The following is a 20,808-nucleotide window of genomic DNA, read 5'->3' as shown; positions in this document are numbered from 1 at the left end:
GTCTTTCGGATTAATCACATTGCTAGGATTTGGTCGACATTTTGAACCAACTAATGTGGTTCATCCTTGTCCTAAGGATGAACCACATTAGTTGGTTCGAAACGTCGACCAAATCCTAGCAATGTGATTAATCCGAAATACTTACTTCTAATTTATTCTTATTTATTTATTTAGTTAATCATAACTTGAAATAAAATAAATAACTTAACTGTTTCTTAGTCAAAATTTGTTAGGGAGAGTCATCATATAGTTATTTGTAACCATATAGGGTATTATTTTATTTTAATAAATATATTTCTATATGGATTTAGTCATAAATTAGTTAGAGTCCTCATCCTTATTGAATATTTTATATTGTGGATCAAAGCTAGTCATTATACTTTAACAGTTGAATTATCAGCTCTTTCCATGGCTATCACTATTTATTCGATTGCATGAATGTGACTCTACATCTAGTTCTAATGATGAACCACACTGGTTGGTTCGAAATGTGTCGACCAAATACTCTGGATGTGATTATTAACGAAAGATTCCCAACATTAAAATTAATTTATATTTGTTTATAATACATAATAATAATTTGTATAATATGTTTTTTTTTTTAAGAATAAGATAGATAAATATTTAACAACTTTATAATAAAATTTGTAGACTAAAATGGTTGCATAATTTATTTATTTTCACCATAATAAAGAGAAGAAAAAATCAAAAGTAACATACAAGTGTACAAAACAACGTTAAAACATAACATATTCTTCAAATAATATTCAATAGCTATAAACTAAATACAACTTACCAAAACATATGATTTGAAAATAGATACTAAAAATTAACTGAGTGACTCATAGTAATCTCTAGAAAAGCACAAATAGGCAGTATTATGACTTATGGTAAACAAATATTCCACCCCTCTTAATTAGAGAGGAATCCATTCGTCATTAAAAAAAAAAGAATATAACTAGTATCTAAAGTGTGAGCTCTTCTAAATAGTGCATCCTCCTTAGTGTTCCATTCCCTGTAAATATGCTGAAATGTAAGATATTGAAACTTTTCCTTAATGGCCAAAAAATTGTCCTTCCAAAAACTAGGTTTAGCACTTGTAAGGAAGAAAATGTTTGTCATCCAATCTGCTTTAGGCTTAGAATCCCCACAAACTTGTAAATATAGTATCTTATTGTAAACAACAAAAAAATACGAGTCCAATAAACAATTACCTCAACCTTTGTGTTTGTGCCCTAGCCCATATTCAACAACCAAATCTAGTAAGATAGATTTCCTGAGAGTCTAATGAAAGCACCCCACCACAAGCACCTTCTTGGGAGGCTCCATCAAAGAATCCAATGGAACAAAACCGTGAGATAATAGGAAAAATAACCAATCTCAAAGACTTAGTTTTTGAAGTCTTAAAATACTCAAAGAAACCAAATCAACATTGAAAGAAATATTTTCAAACACAAAGTTGTTCCACATTTGAAAATTGTTTTTGGTTTTAGGAAACCAAAATGGGAACACAAGGCTCCCTATTTTGAGAATTATATTGATTTAATGTAAAATCTATTAAAAACATAAATCGAAATATTATATTAACTCGATATAAATATAATTTATGTAACATTATTATAAATGAAACATTAATACAATGTATGTTTATACAAATTTATGCAAATTCATATAATTTTTTTATTAAAAATATAAATATGTATTGAAAAATTATTCTCTATGAAAATTAATCTTTGGAGTATTTCTTACAACTACTTTTGGTTGGCTAAGAGTTTGTCTTCCTCAGATTTAAGAAAATGGGTTAACAACCTAAGACCTAAATGCATCTAGTAGGAGCAAAAGTCTGCCCCCTTATGGACCACCAACAAGTAACTATAGGTGGTGTGGTTTTCCTTAAATAACAATGATGAGTCAACCTACATTAGTAGATAGCAGTCAGTGATGATTGTCTCCACTGCTAGTTTTAAAACTGAGTTATGATAGATTTTACCACTGTAACTTTAAATAAAAATAAGATACCCCCCACCCATCATCTTCACCATTCTTCATTGAGGCTCTAGTTAGGGTGTTTTGTTCAACCCATAGTCAGAGAACCAACCTAAAATTTTACCTCCAACTCTAGGAGAGGTGAGATTCCTTTTATCATTATTTCAGACAGTGAAATGTGTTGTAAGGGAGTCTGCATGAACACATGTCAACTGCGGCATGGAGACATTTCTTAGAGAATAAATGGATAGAAAACCTGTAGTCAGTAGTCATTAGCAGACCCGCAATAAAATCCTTGATAGTTGATAAAGTGAAACTCATATCAAGAAGGAACTACCAAAGTGGAATGATTTTTGCTGACCACTTTCCGTCTGATTGTAGGGAAATTTTGGTTTCTGATGGAGTTTGGGAGACAATTGGAGTATATTTTTTTTGAATTTATATTGGTATTATTTTAAAATATCAAAACATTAAGATACAGTTGTCATATGTCTATGATTTAATTGAGAAACTCATGGGTAGTCTTAATATGCCACACGGGAAACCAGATATATTGGCTGTCTAAAGTTCTGAAAGTATGATTAAGATAAAAACAACTATTGGAAATAAACAAGTCTATCAACTACTAAGTTGCAAACGTAAATACTACTATGGAACAAGATAGAAAATCAAGAATCCGAGAAATTCACTAAAGCATGATCCTTGGCATATGAGCCGAAGGGGTTAGAGGCTTATAATCGGATAGGAGATGGCTCTCCAGGTGGGATATCTTGGCATCCAAACTATCTAAGAACAAATTCTAGTACTGTTGGCCACACTTGATGTTATTCAGGGTAAAGAAAATGTCACATTGCTCTTCTTGCTTCTCCTTTAGAAATTTTCATAGGAGGGTTTTCAATTGCTAATGAATGGTAATTGAGTTAAGGTATTGTTTTGTTTTACCCTATTATGACCAAGATCAAGAACCTAGTTGGCGACCTCTTCAAGGATATCAAAATCAGAAAATGTTTGACGATCATTGTAATGCCCTACCTGATCCTATTATCTTACATTATCTTATTAGCCTACTTTTTGAGCAATTCACTTTTTTTGCTTGATTCTAATAAGTATTATTTGTATAGTACGAGGTATGCGTATTCTAGCTACATACCGATACCTCACATGAATACACTAGTATTCTAAAGCTTAGATGATTAAATAAATGATTAATCTTTATTAGTGTTTAATTAACCTTAAAATCTTGGCTTATAATTATTAAGTTATATTGGTATATACTTATTAATATTAAATTTATTAGATTCTTGTGAATTTGTAATTTTACTAATATGACTTAATATTAATATTTTATTATTATTTATTATTTCATTTCCCAAAGTTTGACAAGTTGTCTCCCCAAATTTATTTCTAGATAAGATATAGGGGGAAAAGTCAAGGTTATTAAATTAAAAGGATAGGGGGTATTCATGGCCTTAATGGTAGGTGGTTGAGGTGGATGAGTGGGGGAGACATAAAGGGAAGGAGGATGAGAGGAGAAGGGGAAACTTTGGTCTTTATTTTTGGCGTTGGAGGAAAAATTTGGAGGCAAAGGAAGAAATCAGAACTTAGGAGATTGGTTTTGGTTGTGAGATTGATGTTGGTTGTGGTTGGAGAGCATTGGACCTATTTTTGGACACATTATTATAGTTGTTTTTGGACTTGAGTTCGTAAGGATAGGGAACATGTGGAGGTTCTTTCGACAGGATGGCAAATTCAGTTGGGAAACCCAAGTAGGAGCACCCCAACTAAACCACCAGATTAGGTATTCTTCCATTTGTTTTTTATTTATGTAAATTTCTACAAATCAAATTTCTTACATGTTTAATATGTTATAAATAAAATTTTATTTATATGTTATTGTCAAATAATTGTGTGTTATAAACATGTGTTTTTTTTTTGTTTTTTGTTTTTAATGAAATTAGGAGATAGATTTAGTTTTAGTTAGAGGACCCTAGGTTGGGTCTTCATAATCATTAGTTATGAGAGTCTCAAGGTGGAAAATTTGTCATCTCAAATAGCAAGGGGGTGGCTGAGTGGTAAATGACTACAACTTCCTCAGCCCGAGTTTGGGCTCAAGTTCTTCATTAGGCCCCATGACCTCTTCCCCACATGACAACTACACAAGCATTTCTGGGGAATGGTTCTTAGGGGAAGGCAACACCAATTACAAAATGATTGATTCAATGTATTGGAGTAGAAGAAGGAATGACAACTACAGGGCATATCAGGAGTAGAGTTGAAGCAAGAGTCGAGGAGGTGATTGGTCATATTGAGTAAGAAACGAAGGTTAGAATGGGAAAATAGGACAATAGAAGAAATTCATGGAAAATGGAAGAGGTGCCAATAGTTGCCACTGCACCTCAAAGTAGAAAGCCAATTTCCAGTAGCCACAATATACTAGGCTAAAGTAAAATTATCAAATGCAAACCCAAAATAAATGAAACTAGAACTGATAAGAATAGGGCTTAGCACCCCACATGAATTTGTCCCTGTTGTCGGAAAATAAAAGTTTTGATGAGTTGTAGAAGTGGTCGCAACCACTACAACTATAAACTCCAACTTTGGATCAAATCCCCGAAACCTGTGAGCAATCTCATTAGCGCAGTCGACAACGATAGTTACAACATCTCCTCGTTTACTCTGTTTATCCCATTTTTTCCCATCACCATTTAATTTTCTAGGGCCTAAACATAATTTAGTCACCTTAGTGCCATTGTCAAAAGTAGACAACCACATATTAGGAAAAATCATGCTGTGAAACCCCAAGTTTACAACACATTCTCCATGCAATTTCCCCTCCTCGAAAAAATCCCACCTATGGTGGGGGCTGAACTTGTAGATGACATACGAATCATAGTAGGAATACATTGCAAATAAAGGTGAAACACGGTTGGAAACTTTCCATGTCTATAAATTCCAATATGAGCAATTAAATGCTTGATGCATGAGGAGGGATGGCCATGCCACCACCTCTCTTAATGTTTTGTGAGGCGGTGGGGTGGCAAGCTTGTCTCCAACCTTCTGTTGACATACACTAGTCACCCCGATCAAGAATATATTGAAGTATAATTATCTAAATTGCAATTAGTTAAAATTTGGGTGAGTTTAATACTTGATGGTGGAAATTAAAAGAAAATACAAAGATTAAACACATCTCCACAGTTCGATTTAGAAGTTCCATTCCCATTACAAAATATAGACACCTATTAACGTGAAAATAAGATGGCATATATGCCACATCTATTTACTCAACTATACAATATTTAATATTATGAATAGTATACAAATCATTACATTTGAAAACTATATAAATCTAATTACTTATTACCAATTACAAAATTCAATACCATTTAGCTTGTAAATAAATAAATGTAAGCATATATTAAAAATACTTTAAATGAAATGGTCTAGGTTAATTCTTTTATGTTTTTTTATTTTATTATTATTATGGAAATTTGATAATAAATTTTTGGGTGAAACTATGGTTTTGTGTTATTTAAAATGTATTTTTAAATACATAAATAAATTTAACTATCTAAAAAATACTTGAAATATTTAGATTCACAAAATTCAATATTAAACTTTTAAAGATATAAATGCTAACATAATATTGTATATAAAATGTTTTAAACCAAATAATTTTAAATTTTCTATATTTTTTTAAATAAAAATTAAACAATATTTCTTTACAAAAGTATACTTTTATGTTATTTAAAATACATTTTTAAATGTATAAATAGATAAAGACCTTCGATAACTATGAACATTAACAATAACCAAAATTAAAGTTTATAATCTTATTCTTTTGAAAACACATCATAAGAACAAGTAAAGATCCACAAATATACATATGAACTAGCATTTTTCAAATACAAATTCCTTGTAGCATATAAATTACTTTGAGAATGCTCCATCACTGAAATTTGAAAGGTTTAGCACTCCTACTCTTAAAATACACATTATAAAGGAATTAACTATGGCCATAATTAGTTTTTGTGTGTGTTCATTTTGTAAATAACACATGTAATATCTAAATATCATGTGTATATTTATTTCATATATATGTTTTATTCTATAATATTTGCATTCAGTTTATTGCAAAACTATACAAGTTAATAAATTAACTCTTATAATGTTTTGGCTTGCATTAAAATATATAAATTTGATAAATATATGGTAAATTAATGTTTTGGCTTGCATTAAAATATATAAATTTGATAAATATATGGTAAATTTAATAATAAAATAAAGTAAAAATAAATTACTAACATATTTTTCTCTCTATTTATAAATTTAATTAAAAAATCATTATCTTCTAAGACCTTTTTGAATACCCCAACACTCGAAAGCCCCTTTTTTCTAGCTCCCTTTTTTCTAGCTCTTGGTGAGGACTCGATGCAAACGAATCTCCTCAAAGTCAATTCTTGACAAAGGTAAAACAAAACATTTACAAAAGGGAGTGGGTTTCCTTAATTTAGTTTAAGAAAGTAGAGACCCCTAAGCGGAGGATATTTTCATAACCATCTAAAAAATCATCTAAAACGATAGGGTTAGTCAAAGTCAAGTCTTCATTTAGGAGAAGAGAATGTAGAGATAATTAAGATATTCTTCAAGTGTTATGCAAATCTTTAAGAAGAGGATATTTTCATAACCATCTAAAAAACCATCTAGAAGGATAGGGTTAGCCAAAATATTCATTTAAGTGTAGATAATATGGAGATAGTTATGATATTCTCCATGTGTTATGCAAGTCTTCAAACATATATGGGAGGTAGGTGATCAAGTCAAGGGAGTGCTACAATATGTTGAAAATAAGGCCAAATGAGTGACCAAGTTAAACCAATAAATTTGGTCTCGAAAGAAAGGAGAGAATATAGAATTTTTTTATGTTTATTGCATATTTCAAGTGGAATGGTGCGAAGACAATTAGCCATATAGAGTTTCCCATTGCTTCAAAATTCCAGAGTGAAGTTCCTTTATCACGTTGGCCTACTATGACTTTGTTTAATAAGAAGAAATCGTGAAATGTGATCCTGATCTCGTGATAACCCCAACACTTGAAGTAACAACTGGGGAGAAATAAGTTTTCTACTTAATATTATGTTAGTATGAGGATCGAAATATATCATGTCTTCCAAAATAAGGTTGTTCCACTTGAAATCTCAAAATCCTGATCCCGGCCTACAATAACCATCCCGGCCTCACAATAACCTTGATACCCAAAAATGCCAGTTGACGAGAAATAATCTATCATTTAACATTATGTTAATATTGGGATTGGGATTTCAGTAACTTGATAAACCATGGGTTATGTGGAAAGCCTAGCAGGAAAATTAAATGTTTAAAAATAATTTTTAGATAAAAAGTCGATTATGGAAAGCCATGGAATTTATGGGGGAAAAGACACTAAATGATAATTTTTTACTCACCAGACAGTTAGATGACAATTACTCCCTTAGAGATAAATTATTTGAGTTGGGAAACGAAGCCAAGAGGGGGATGAGATGATCTTGAGGTAACTAAAAGGGGGAGAAAGAACATTAATTCCATGAACAAGTTGTTGTTAAGGGAAGGCATGATGCTTATTCTTGAGCTGGATGGAGCTAGTGGAATCCGTAAGTTAGACTTCTTGAGTATGTGAATTCCCTAAGTTAGACTTCTTGAGTATGTGAATTCCTGGGCTGGACTCCTAGAGTCTTGATGCCTTTGGATAGACCATGCTAGGTCTTTATCAATAACTTCTCTGGAAGAGGAAAAATTTCTTGGGAGAGAACTGGTGGTGGTCGTTCTCATTGGTTGGGAGGAGTGGTATTTATTCCCTATGGATTCCCTGGTAGCCTACACTTAAACATGTAAGTATTTATACACTCTCTATAAATTACCTCTTTCTGTAAATTATTCCTTTCTGTAAATTATTTTAGTGAAATGTTTTTGTAACTAGTTGCAGTAAAATGTTCCTGGTTGAAGGAAGTGAACAATGCAAACAGTGGTATGAAACATTATCTTAATGGAAAATTATGAGTATGAGTTTGAATTAGTTATATCATCTAAGGAAACACGGGTGAGATTAGTTCCTTGGACAAATAAAGCAAAGATAAACAAAATATTCATTTAGAAAAATGGTTATTCTCTGCATGATTTATTTGTATAACTATGTAAAGGGTGTAATAGGAAAAAAAATGTTTCATAAAGCTAGAAGATTCTTTTGTTCGATTATAGACAATAAATCTGTGTCTGAGGGTCAATTTCAAGCCTAGGATGGTCTGGACTAGCTAGCTTGAAACAATCCCTAAACTATTTAAAAAGGACAAAGAATTCTTGGAAATAAAATCCTAGCAACCTTAAACATGCAAGTGTTGTTAACTGTTTATAATTGTCAAATGAGATTATAGAAAGGGAGAACAAACCTATTTTCCACTTAGGAAATAACCATACGAGGGGAGTTTCCTCGGTTAAAGAAAGCAATTATACTATGGAAACCAATATCACTAGTACATGTGAGGTTTATAGAACTATTATAGATATATGTTATTAAGATGTAACCAAGAAAATGCACACAAACTATAATTAAGGTTTACCTTCAACAACTTACAGAATCACAGATAGGAAATCTTCAAGAAGCACTTTTGAACGACCCACATAGGTCTGTGGCATTTCTTGGGTTATACGGACGGTTTTAGATATATTCATGACCTATAAATATATATTTGTTGCTACCATATGATATCCTCTTGGATATATGCAATATGTGGATACACAAACACCACGGTTTATTCAATATCATTATCAAAATGAATAGATTCAAGATGGACCACAGTACTTTTACGAACATATATACACTAGCAATTGTCCCAATAGGTACAAAGAGAGGCCGATAGGAGAGGCCGATAGGATTAGTAAAAGGAAAGAAATTGTATAGATAGTCAAGCATATACAAAGCTCAGTAGTGACGAAGGCACTCATGTTGACCATCCTGTACCAGTACATTTGATACTCATGTTGACCATCCTGTACCAGTACATTTGATATTAAAAGAAGGAAGCCAAAACCAAACCATTCAGATCAATATAGTAAATGTCAATAGAGATTATTGGCAACAGGGGTTTTTTTTTAAATAAAAAGTCAATTACAACATTGTTCATTCATGCATTCTATATTCTTTTCTAGTAGTGTTTTTCTTTCCTACATTAGCCATATAGACACTTTAAGCTTCCCACCCAAAGAGAGAACGTGGATATGCTTATATATTACCTAAAACATAGAATTACATTTAAGAACTTTATTTAACCAATCCAACATAATAAATGATAGAAACATAAGAAAATTATGCAATGTAAATCCAGTCACCCATTAAGAAAATTATGCAATGTAAATCCATTCACCCATTAATAAATTGGAGGTAAATCGATGGATCCTCCATCCTTATATTCTTCATTTATATATTCTGTAATCATTTACTTCTGCTATAATTGTACAAATTGATTCCACGTGAGATATAAATGTTAATATTTGGACATAAGCACATCTTCTCGTGTCTGAATATAAACTGTATATAACAGAACTAAATGCATTCTTATTACATTGACTTGTATTCAATGGGAAGAAAGAGTGATACATATAAACCAATGCCTTCCCAATCCAAAATTTTGGCATGGACAGTAAGCTACCAATATCATTCTCACCACTATTAATCAGAGAATCCAAAGCATCATAGCCTGGTATCTGCTGTCAATCAATCTCCTTTTGTTGTGCACATTCCTTTTGTTTGTTGTGCATAAATAATTCATGGATGGTGGTAGTCAAAGTGTATTTTCTTCTGCATATCTCCTGCATTTTTCAACAAACAAGACAAGTGCTGGGGCATGGATGCAATTATGAGGATTAGCAGATGTCTGTTTCATTTCTCTATTATATTATTCACACATCCACTGAACAAAACAATGAGAAGATAGGAATGCAATGCATCATACAGAAAAATAAATAAGACAAGGAGCTTAGAATAGATACTCGAGATTTCAACAGACAGTGGAAACAGCTCTGTCCCTGCCAGTGAAAAACACAGAAGAGAACACTAAGAAAACACTCAAATAACAGAATTCTGAGAACAAGGCCATGGCTCTTCTGCAAACCAACATGTTAGTGTACATCTCTTGGTAGATAAAGATTGAAATTTCTAATAAATGAGACAGATGTATAAGCATTGTTTGGTTTTAGTCTACAACGGAACATTCTGATTTACAGCGCTCGGAAAGTTAGGAATCATAAAACATGAACATGTCACCGTAAATGAAGCTTTGAATTTTTTTGAAATAAAACGAATGTTTTGGGGAAAAAATAAAATACTAAAAAGGAAAAAAATAAGATAACTACCTTCTATATTGAGAGAAGACATATGGATTTCACAGCTCGTGTGTAGCAGCGCAGTAAATCAACATGTAAAAGGTCGTGTTAACCCAGAAACAAAAAAAATTGAGCATAAAATAAATATATGTAGAGGGCATATGTTATGTTCATTCAAGTTTGGGAGCACCAATGGCTCTTACCCTTTTATCAACTATTTTAATTGATGTCTGGTTTGCTTGACATATTCATATGGCTTATTCATTGTAGTTTTTTGGTGAAGAAACATAAGATTAAATTTCATTAGTTTACAAATAAAAATATTATATTATCCTTCCTACACATCATCTCTTAGCATCTGCTCACCCATCAACAGATGCAATCTGGACTGCAAATGATTATATTCTATTGTCCTCCACATCATCTCTTAGCATCTGTTCAGCCATTAACAGATCCAATGTGGACCTTCAAATATTTAGGCAGGTCTTCAAAAAATAAACACTTGAGTAGCCTATTTTTAGGCACAAAGATATTCACTGTAGTAGGTAGCAACAGAAAGCAGTAATCAGCATTTTCTTTATTGGGCCAATGCCAAATTCAAATTTCCAGGATCAGAATTTCTGTTTTCAAACTCTTCTACTCTAATGTTCAACCGATGTCAAACCCTAATTTCCACAAATAGAAATCCTCTTGTAATCACCTTGGCCATGACCATGAACTTTGACAACTTACTTTGCTGCCAACCGGAAATCAGTCAAGCAAAAGTGTGAAACACAAATTTCAACCACCATTTTTATCAATGTATAGATTTGAATATCCTTCCTATACATCAGCTCTTAGCATCCGTATGAGCCATTGATTCAAGGTCATTCCTCTCTGTAAGACATTGGTTCTGCACTAAGCTGCACAAAATGCTTGCCCAGGCTATGTACCAGTCCCAGAAATGCCCAGAAATGCAGAAACTGGCACAACCAGCAGCCAGACATATGCCTTTTCTTTTGTATTTTCCACATAATATCTAAATCATTTATAGTTGCTGTTTTAAAGAAACAAATGTGATTAAAGAATTTTCATTCAGATTGAATGTGTCTTTGAAGTTTGGAATGTAGCTTGATGGCTCAAAGATCAAAAACAATACAGCAGGCTTCCTGTGAAAGTAATGCAAGAGTTAAAAGTTTAGATTTGAGATTTCCAATCTATCCTACTTTGTCCTTACAAGTAAAGAACTAATGCAGCTTTTCATTTGAAAGGCCAAGTATTGAGAGGTTAGTCCAAGTTAGGCCCTTTGAAAGGCACTTCAGTTAACGATTCATCCTTGATCTATTCATACCGTATTTGTTTGCTGTAAATCATGTCATGACAGTTCTTACTGTTTTGTTAACTTACTGCCTTAAATTATTCTTAGCATGAATAGCTTACAAAAAATATATATAACTGACATTAGTCAAATTTCTGATCAGTCTCAAAATTAATAAATGCCACAGCTATTTGTCATTGGTAATCTATAATTCAATGTCTTTTCTGCCAGTGTGATAAGATTGGAAAATGTTTCTTTCAGACATTCAAATATTGTTGCCTTACTAATCATTTTCTCTTGGGATTCTTAGGATCCATCTATGAGCAATATGTTTTTACAACCATTCAAAAATTTCGAGGAAAGTGCCCAACATCTCACTCAGGAAAATGGCCTCAGGCAATCAACTTTTACAATGGCATCAGAAACAGAACATGAGGTTTCTAAACTAAGAATCTTTTATTGACTGTAGTAAACAAATTGAGTTGAAATTATTTGCCAATGGTAGTAAAACCTAACATCTGGATCACGTGTCTTGGGATAAACAACTTTCTTTCATCTTCCAGTCTCCTGAAATCTGGTTGAAGCCAAAAGGCGATGACCTAGAGCTGTGTATTGGACGATCAAAAAGTTACAAAAGTGAGTTACAATCATCATTACCCTCATTTTTTATAGCCATACAAGGTCAAAAGAAACCCGTAACATCAGATTTTATTGGTAACTCGTTTTGATCCACTGACTGATTTATTCTTTCCAGAGCTTGAGGGAGGCACAAATGGGTTCTTACTGGTCCATGCAAATGGTGGTCTGAACCAAATGCGAACTGGGGTATGTTCACAGTCAATATCATTGAAATGCAATTTTCCAATGATACTTGATCTTTCTAACTTTAAAAAAATATTTTTCAAAGTATTCTTAAAGTGGTTTTAGTGTGTTTGGTGCTCCATTTCACATGTTAACCTCTATGGACAGCTAGAGGTAGTTAATATCTTTTTTTTTTCTGTATGCAGATCTGTGGCATGGTTGCTGTTGCAAGAATAATGAATGCAACTCTTGTTCTTCCTTCTTTGGATCACACCTCCTTTTGGACTGATCCAAGGTTTTCTTACTCGAATACCTTTTCTTTGGATGTCAATCAGCATTTAACACTGACTCAAATAATTCAAACCATCTTGACGATCTTAATCTCATGTTTTGTGCGATGACTTTGAAGATATATTTGATTGGAATCATTTTACTAAAACATTGAAAGAAGATGTCAGAATTGTGAAATCCCTACCGGCATCTTATGCGAAAATTGAGCCTTTACAAAAAGCCCCGATATCATGGTCAAAGGTTGGATCACTAACTTTTCAAATTCTTCTAGTGTTTAGAGTTTGATCTTGTAAAGTTGGTCAATATCCCAAAGAATGCTCCAAGTTTCTTATTATACTATGTATTATTTGGATACAGCATACATACTACAAGGAAGAAATGCTCCCCTTGTTGAAGAAGAATAAGATTATACACTTTACTCTTACAGATTCTCGACTTGCAAATAACGGACTTCCTAATTCCATTCAAAAGCTGAGATGCCGTAATAACTATCAAGCCCTGAGGTACACAAAGTCTATAGAGGAGCTTGGGAAGAAAACTAATTCGTAGCAATTAATCGTTTGCTATCTGTAACGATGTAGATATGAGAAAGACATGTTAGCATTCACTGGCTGTGCACACAACCTTACATTGGATGAAGCAGAGGAGCTGAGTGAAATGCGATACAATGTAAAGCACTGGAAGGAGAAGGACATTGATGCTGAAGACAAGCGGAAGCAGGGAGGATGTCCTTTAACTCCACGTGAAACTGCTCTTTTCTTGAAAGGCTTGGGCTATTCACCAACAACAAACATTTACATTGCAGCAGGGGAAATTTATGGGAATGGCAGCATGAGAGCTCTGCAAAATGAATTCTTAAATGTATTTTCACATTCAACTCTTGCTACAGCAGAGGAGCTTGAGCCTTTTAAAAACTATCAGAATAGACTTGCTGCATTGGACTATATTTTAGCTCTATAGAGTGATGTGTTTTTGTATACTTACGATGGAAACATGGCAAAGGCTGTTCAAGGGCATAGACGGTTTGAAGGTTTCAGGAAAACTTAAATCCTGACAGGTAAGAGTTTTACCCTTTTTACTTATAGGAAGTATATCCGTATAACAACATTTAACTAAAATCGAGCTACCAGAAAGAAGGATATCCCTCACTGTGAAGCCAATGCACGCAGCAGCTCAAATTTTCATGAACAAAAATGCTGGGCGATGTGGCATGTTCAACCTCGCAGAAGGCGCCATACTGGCCTCTGTTTTATAGCGTCAAGTTTTGGACATACCAGTAAATCAAACAAAGAAGAACCCCCAAATAAAACCGGTAAAAACCTATTTCAGATTCAGAGATTAGGAAGCTAGAAATTAAAAGGCAAAAACTACATACCTTGGATACCGGATACCGATGCAGTGAGACGTCTGAGGAGTTCAAATTTGCTGCGGCAGGCTTCAGGTCGAGCAGGAGCACAAAGATGCGGAGAAAATATGAAGCTTAATATCGCAGGGGAACCGAATAAGGAAATACGAATAGGGATTTAAGGGAAGCAAGGTGATGTTTTCTGTTCCACCAGGCGCGGGCGCATCCTTCAACTATGGCAAGGCACAGTGAGTGGGGCGGCGGCATCCATGAATACCTCCGCCCCTTCTTCGCAGCGAGGCCGACCACTGAAAGGGAAGGGTAAGTTGTGGCATGCGGTCCGTCTTCCCGATAAGGTATGCAGGCCGATATTCCTGGTATGCAGGCCGATATTCCTGAACAAAGACGAAGAGCGGCAGGTGTGTGAGGTATTCGTCTCCTGTTCGAAGACTAACTTCGCCAGCTGTCAACCTACAGTAGTTTTCTGAACAGAAGCGAATGTCGCCAGGTGTCAGTGTCAGAAGCAGTGGGACGACGAAAGGTCCCGTTTCAAAGAAAGGCCTATCGGCCTAAATATATATATATATGTATATATATATATCAAGATCATAAAAGAGAAACAATAACGCTATTTATACATTTAAACAATGATATTTTTCAATCTAATTATAAACGCTCCGGGCATGATAATAAAACGTAGAAAACTATAATATTAAAATAAGACTGGCCGCAAAAACCCAATATAATCGAAAATATATTGAAGATCTTATCAAACTATATAATTTGTAATAGTTGTTAATTCAATCCCCTGTGGGAGGGATCTAAGGGAAGACCCTAATGAGTCATGCTCAGAAAACAACAACAACAATACCCAACATCCAGATTATGGGTTAGGGAAGCCTAATAAACTCAAACAAAACCTCGAGTTAAGTCGTAAACTCATACATGATAGCCTGGCCCTGGAAACCTGAAAACAAAATAAGTAGTGGCGTAAAAACCTGTTGAATTAAGCAATTTTTCAGATCAAAAGGGGCAACTTCATTTCATTAAAGGGAATGTGGTCAATTCCTAACCTGTGGCCAACCAAGAACAAAAAGGAGCAAGATGTAAGCGAGTCATACTTATACGTTGCAAAAAATTTGAAGTATGTAAAGAAATATATAAAAACAAATTACGTTAGGGTTTCCTGGTGGTCAGTGGACGCCATCTTGAATAGAGTTATTTAGATTAGCTCGAAGCCATGCTGGAGTGGAAATTGTGCGATAAATAAGAATGGGGTTTCTTAAATGGATTAGTATCTTGCAAATGGAGTACTTGAGGTCTAATTCTGCTGCAATAACAAGAAAACCCCAATCTAGCTATGATTTCCCTGAAAGACGAAGACGTAAACGAGAGAAATGGAAAATAACTACAATAGTGCGCATACCCGAGAAAATATGGAAAACAGACAGAAAATTTGTAGAAGGCGTTGCACTCACTGTATGTGGGCGCAACATTGGAAGCCATAACTCCAGCTAATTGTTAATTAGGATTGCAGAACCAACAATAGAGCTCTCCAAACAGAGTAGTGTGCAAATACGTTGACGTTGCGGTGGAAGGGCAGGGTAGTTACCCTAACCTCCTTGTTTACAATTGCACTGTTCGATTGAGAACCCTAAACTTCAACGATGATGCTCATGACACTTTTTAAGTGCCAAACCCGCCTCAAGTCCTCATACGTGCATGACAACTGGAACTTTGGGAGGCCACCTAGGGGTTAAGTTAGTTTAGATGCATCGAAAGTTACTATATTGTGGGCATAAAATAAGTCATAAGTAACCTTTAAATGAATCAGCTTTGTGTGCATTCCTTGTGAAGGTTAACTCAATGAAACTTTAAAACTATAGTGAATATGTTAATTAGAAGACATTGAAATTGGAACTAAGTCTAAATAGATCAACCATTGAGTTAAAATTATAATAACAGGAATTTCTTTCTTTGAAAGTAATAGGAAAAAGGAGATTGCAATAAAAGGAAAAAAAAGGGGTTAGCTCGTTTCTTATAATAAAAGTCAAACATAGTGAAAAGCTAAAAAATATATATAAAAGTTTGAGAAGGGATGTTACAAGTGGTATCAGACATGAAGGGTTTAACACTGTGGCTTGATTAAGGGCAGATGCTAGCATCTGTGTTGTATTCTATAGAAAGAAGAATTGAAAGTGGTGACCTTGACTACAAAATTGAATTCAGAACCTTAACTAATTAAACCCCTGAGTTGAGGGTGTAGTTGGGTGAAGAACCCCTGTCTGTACCCATTCCGTTATTTAAAGATAGTACAATATTGAGGGTAGGAATCACCAATTGAGAGTCGACAATATATAGTAAATGAGACATCAAATAAATTTTTATGAAAAGAGAAGTGATGAATTCGGTCATATTGGAATGATTTCGAAGGTCCTGGTATCTGAAGACCAATTGAATTATTATTCGGGTACCCTTAATTATAAAATTGGTATGTTGAGTGTCTAGGAGAGTAGATAGTTGTGTGGACCACCTAAGTATTAACACATGTAACTTAGTGGATCATATCCCATGACTGTGGATAGTGAATAAATAAGAATTTGTAATCTATGATATTAATTGAAGTAAAATATCAAGTTTTCATATTGTTAAATAAGTATAAAAACTATTTTCACATAGAATGGATGATGGTTTACTGAAAGAGTGAAAAGTAACTTGGTCAAATTTGAGAGGAGAAAATGGAACCCTTGTGATTAAAAAAAATGTGTAAATACGAGCTATTAGATGTATTTTGGGTGATCCACAAGAATCATTTCCACAAAATTAAGCACCAACAAGTTAGTGATGGAAATAACAAACATAAATGTATGTGCTAATAGTGCAACCCATAAAAAATTAGTGACGGAAATAACAAACATAAATGTATGTGCTAATAGTGCAACCCATTAAAAAAAAATAATAATAATGCAAAAATAACCAATGAACTTTCTTATTAGAGAGTCCCTTGATGATGAGAATCATCAAAAACTAGTTACCACAGTGAAAAATTGCCACACATCATCAACATGAAGGATTGTACATAAAGAATTTCATAATTCCTCACAATTTTTTTGTGTAAGGTGAGATATTGAGGCCAATTGTAGTTAAAATTTTAGGAGGAATCCATTTTTTTTCTCTTTGAGTCAAAGAAAATCATAAGAATTAATGTTTGGAATAATAAAAAAGGGTTGAGAACTGGGGCACATAAAGTTCATTTCAAAATAAAAAAACAAATAATAGTATAAACAAAAAAAAATCATCAAGCGGATTAATACCTGTAGTAGAATTGTTGGGTGAAATCCCTGTTTAAGAACCATTGAAATGAAGGTGAATTGTGAAGAACATTGGTAATAGCTTGGAATGAAAGACTAGTCTCAGAAATAATAAGTGAGCAATATGAATGGAATTTTTAAGTTGAAAATAACATATTAGCTTAAAAATTAATTGGTAAGTATAATTAGAGCCGATTTCAAAAATATGCCAACTTACTAGGAAAGGAATCCAGATAACTTTTTATTTTCTTAGACGTGGAGGGCACAAGATTATTCTAAACTACAGACTCATAATAATATGTGTCAATAGAGTTGTTGAATAAATACATGATCAAGAATCTGTGAAGCAGGGATAAGTCATGATATATGGTGGATGATGATCAATCTAAAAAATAATAAAGAAAGCGATATAATTGGAATTTTTGGTTTCAAAGAAACACAGTAATTGTATCGGATTTATTCCCCAACCCCAAATGGAAATGGGAATGAATCAGAACAATGTTGTTGGTATCCTAAAAATATCTACTACACATCAAATGTAGCACACATGAAGTGAGTAATATCGGAATATGTTTCAAAACATGAAATTTAATATGAGCATCGCAAGACTCAATAATTCTGTGAGTTACAGACTCACAATACTGAATCATAAAATGATTTGATAAATGTAACTGTTGGAAAGTGGGAAGGGTAAGTACGATTGAAAACAAGATGAAAAGGGTATTTTTATTGATTTTAATGAGTGTTAAGAGGAATGATGATGTACATGAATGATTGCATGCTAAATGTAATGGGAAATTTAGTTAAATTCTTAGGATTACCCTGCTGGTTTGATGCTTTTCCCAAAGGAATTTTGATTAATATCCTAAGCTGGAAGGGGGACAACACACACACACACACACATATAAATATATAGACGTACTACAATGAATGTGTATATTAAGTACTTCTAAGAGTCTAGTGTTTTAATATGACTCAGGGAATGGATAGTGAGTACATATAGAGTGTGGTAAAAAACGGTAGGTGGTCAAGTGAGGTAACTAAAGAAATACAACACATAACGTGTAAACGTTAAGTTGTGGTGAAGAGAATATTGGTAGCATATTAGCACCAGAAAGAATATGTTGGTTATCAAGAAATGTGCTGAAAAGAAAAATGCAACATGCTACCAGTTAAAGTTATCCCAAACAGGTACCTTCTAGAACTACACTGACTTCTCTAGGCACAAATGGAATTTAATCAATGATTGATGGGAATGAACATATAATTATAGAATCACTCTGTTAAGGCAACCACGAATGATGCAAGGGGAAATACCCCATGACACATATGACCAGGTGAATTTCAGTATAGAAGGGTCGTGAATCCAAGAAGAGAGTTGTGGAACCCCACCGGTTAAGCAAGTTAGAGTTGTAAAATGGTAAGATTTTATGATGTAATTTGTCATTCCGTTGTGGATTGTAAGCATGTATATATTACTCTAAGTTGTGCCCTTGAAATGTCATAGCAATTTCTTCTTTGTATCACCTTGTTATTTTAAGCCTTGATGGTTTATGCACAAAACCCTAGGTAGGTTTGCCCACCAAATATAGGGTCCAAAAAAAATTTTCCCGGGGCGCTTCCGTGAACCTCGTGGAGGGGGTCTACCACCCCTCTATAAACCCCACGAAAAGGTGGGTTTCCGCCCCCTACAAACCCCTGGACAAGGGGGGATGCTGCCCCCCCCCCCGTCGTGGGGTAGTTGTGGAAAGAATATAACATGCGCCCAACATTCTCCCACTTGTTGTTTTCTTTCCACAGGGGGCCACAGGAGAGCTTAGTCATTGGTCCAACCCCGCAATGCCTATTGTTTCTCTACACCAAGAGAACTTCTCAGTGCTCACAGACTTTTTCAATGCATCTGCAGTATTCTTCAAAGTGTCCACCTTTACTAGCAACACATTTTTTTTCCTCAACCATATCCCTCACAAAGTGTAATTGAACATCAATGTGCTTTGTCTTTGAATTATAAGCAAGGTTCTTTGCGAAGAAAATTTCACTTTGGCTGTCACATTCTATCCTTCCAGATCATTGTACGAACTCCATACTTGAACACAATCTCTGCAACCAAACTGCTTCCTTGCTTGCATGAGTGGCTGCCATGTATTCTGCCTCTGTAGTTGAAAGTGCCACTACATACTCTCTCTTACTCATCCAACTAACTGCACCTCCAAATAGGTTAAACACATACGCACTTCTAGATCTTCTCTTATCTAGATCTCTTGCCCAGTCTACATCAACAAAGCCACAGATGTCTAAAAATCTATCTAATCTTAGTCTTCCTTGGTAGCACAAACCATAATCACTAGTGCCACGCAAATACCTAAAAACCCGCTTCACTATTGTCCAATGCTCCTTCCCCGGTTTTGACATAAACCTGCTCAATACTCCCACTGCATGTGCAATGTCTAGTCTAGTACAGACGATTGCATACATCAGGCTACCGACTGCACTTGTATATGGAACACGAGACATGTCATCTTCCTCTTCTTGCGTCTTGGGACACTGTTCAACAGATAAATTTACACCTACAGGGATAGGAACCTTCACGGGTTTACTATCTTGCATATTAAACATTTGTAGTATTGTCTCGACATACTTCCTCTGATTTAACCAGAGCTTCCTCTTTGCAAGACCTCATTTAATCTCCATGCCCAAGATATAGTTTGCAACACCAAGATATTTAATGTCGAATTTGGAGGACAATTGGGTCCTCAAATCCTAGATAATTTCTTTGTCATTTCCAACCAACAACATATCATATAGATACAAGACCAGATAAATAACATGGTCACCAATTAATTTAAAATACACACAGTGATCTACTTTTCTTTTGGTGAAGCCAAGTCCCCATATAAATGTATCAAATTTCTGATACCACATCCTTGGTGATTTTTTTAACCCATACAGAAACTTTTTAAATTTGCATACTAGTTTTTTCTTACCCTTCACCACAAAGCCTTCAGGTTGCTTCATGTAGATCTCTTCTTCTAGATCCCCGTGAAGAAATGTTGTCTTCACATCCATTTTTTCTACCTCAAAATCAAAAGCAGCAACAATAGATAAAAGTAATATAATAGAAGCTACCTTCGTAACAGGAGAAAAAATACCACCAAAATCAATTCCCAGCACCTGGGAATAACATTTTTCTACCAGCCAAGCTTTGTATTCTCCACCTTGCCTTCTGCATTCATCTTCTTCTTAAACACCCATTTGCTGCCAATGGGTTTCCTTCCAACCGGCAACTCCACCAGCATCAGGGGAGTTTTGAGGTCTAAAATGGGCCTCCTAAGGATATTATAAAATAACATCATCAAATTTTAGAGGGAAAAAAGAAAAAGTTATTTTTCAACTCGTATTTT

General features: G+C 34.3%; 1 long non-coding RNA gene and 1 pseudogene across 10 annotated transcripts in view; one reads left to right on the top strand and one right to left on the bottom strand.

Annotated features, from left to right (window-relative positions):
- LOC149152015 (O-fucosyltransferase 28-like) overlaps nt 1–13,812 on the top strand; it is a 62,011-nt pseudogene extending 48,199 nt beyond the window's left edge. The window contains exons 2-6 of the transcript XR_016263290.1: nt 12,219–12,295; nt 12,414–12,484; nt 12,667–12,755; nt 12,859–12,991; nt 13,109–13,812. The product of XR_016263290.1 is annotated as an O-fucosyltransferase 28-like (transcript). The remainder of the gene's footprint in view (nt 1–12,218; nt 12,296–12,413; nt 12,485–12,666; nt 12,756–12,858; nt 12,992–13,108) is intronic.
- On the bottom strand, nt 9,555–15,750 carry LOC149152014 (uncharacterized). 9 transcript variants are annotated; one of them, XR_016263761.1, is made up of 4 exons: nt 15,575–15,750; nt 15,272–15,426; nt 14,127–15,063; nt 9,555–10,065 (listed from the first exon to the last, which is right to left on the bottom strand). It is a non-coding gene; the product is annotated as an uncharacterized LOC149152014 (long non-coding RNA). The 9 variants fall into 9 exon arrangements; XR_016263760.1 differs by lacking the exon at nt 15,575–15,750 and adding an exon at nt 15,523–15,537; XR_016263755.1 differs by lacking the exon at nt 15,272–15,426 and having other exon boundaries at nt 9,714–9,877; nt 10,030–10,065; nt 14,127–14,580; nt 15,575–15,733.
- Between the last annotated feature and the right edge of the window lie 5,058 nt (nt 15,751–20,808).

The sequence above is a fragment of the Pinus tabuliformis genome, chromosome 9 (assembly GCF_031772625.1).
Source record: "Pinus tabuliformis cultivar Carrire ecotype Pingquan chromosome 9, CPIR1, whole genome shotgun sequence".
Taxonomy (NCBI): domain Eukaryota; kingdom Viridiplantae; phylum Streptophyta; class Pinopsida; order Pinales; family Pinaceae; genus Pinus; species Pinus tabuliformis.
The sequence above is the reverse complement of the archived record's forward strand: the minus strand, read 5'-3'. Positions and strand labels throughout refer to the sequence as shown.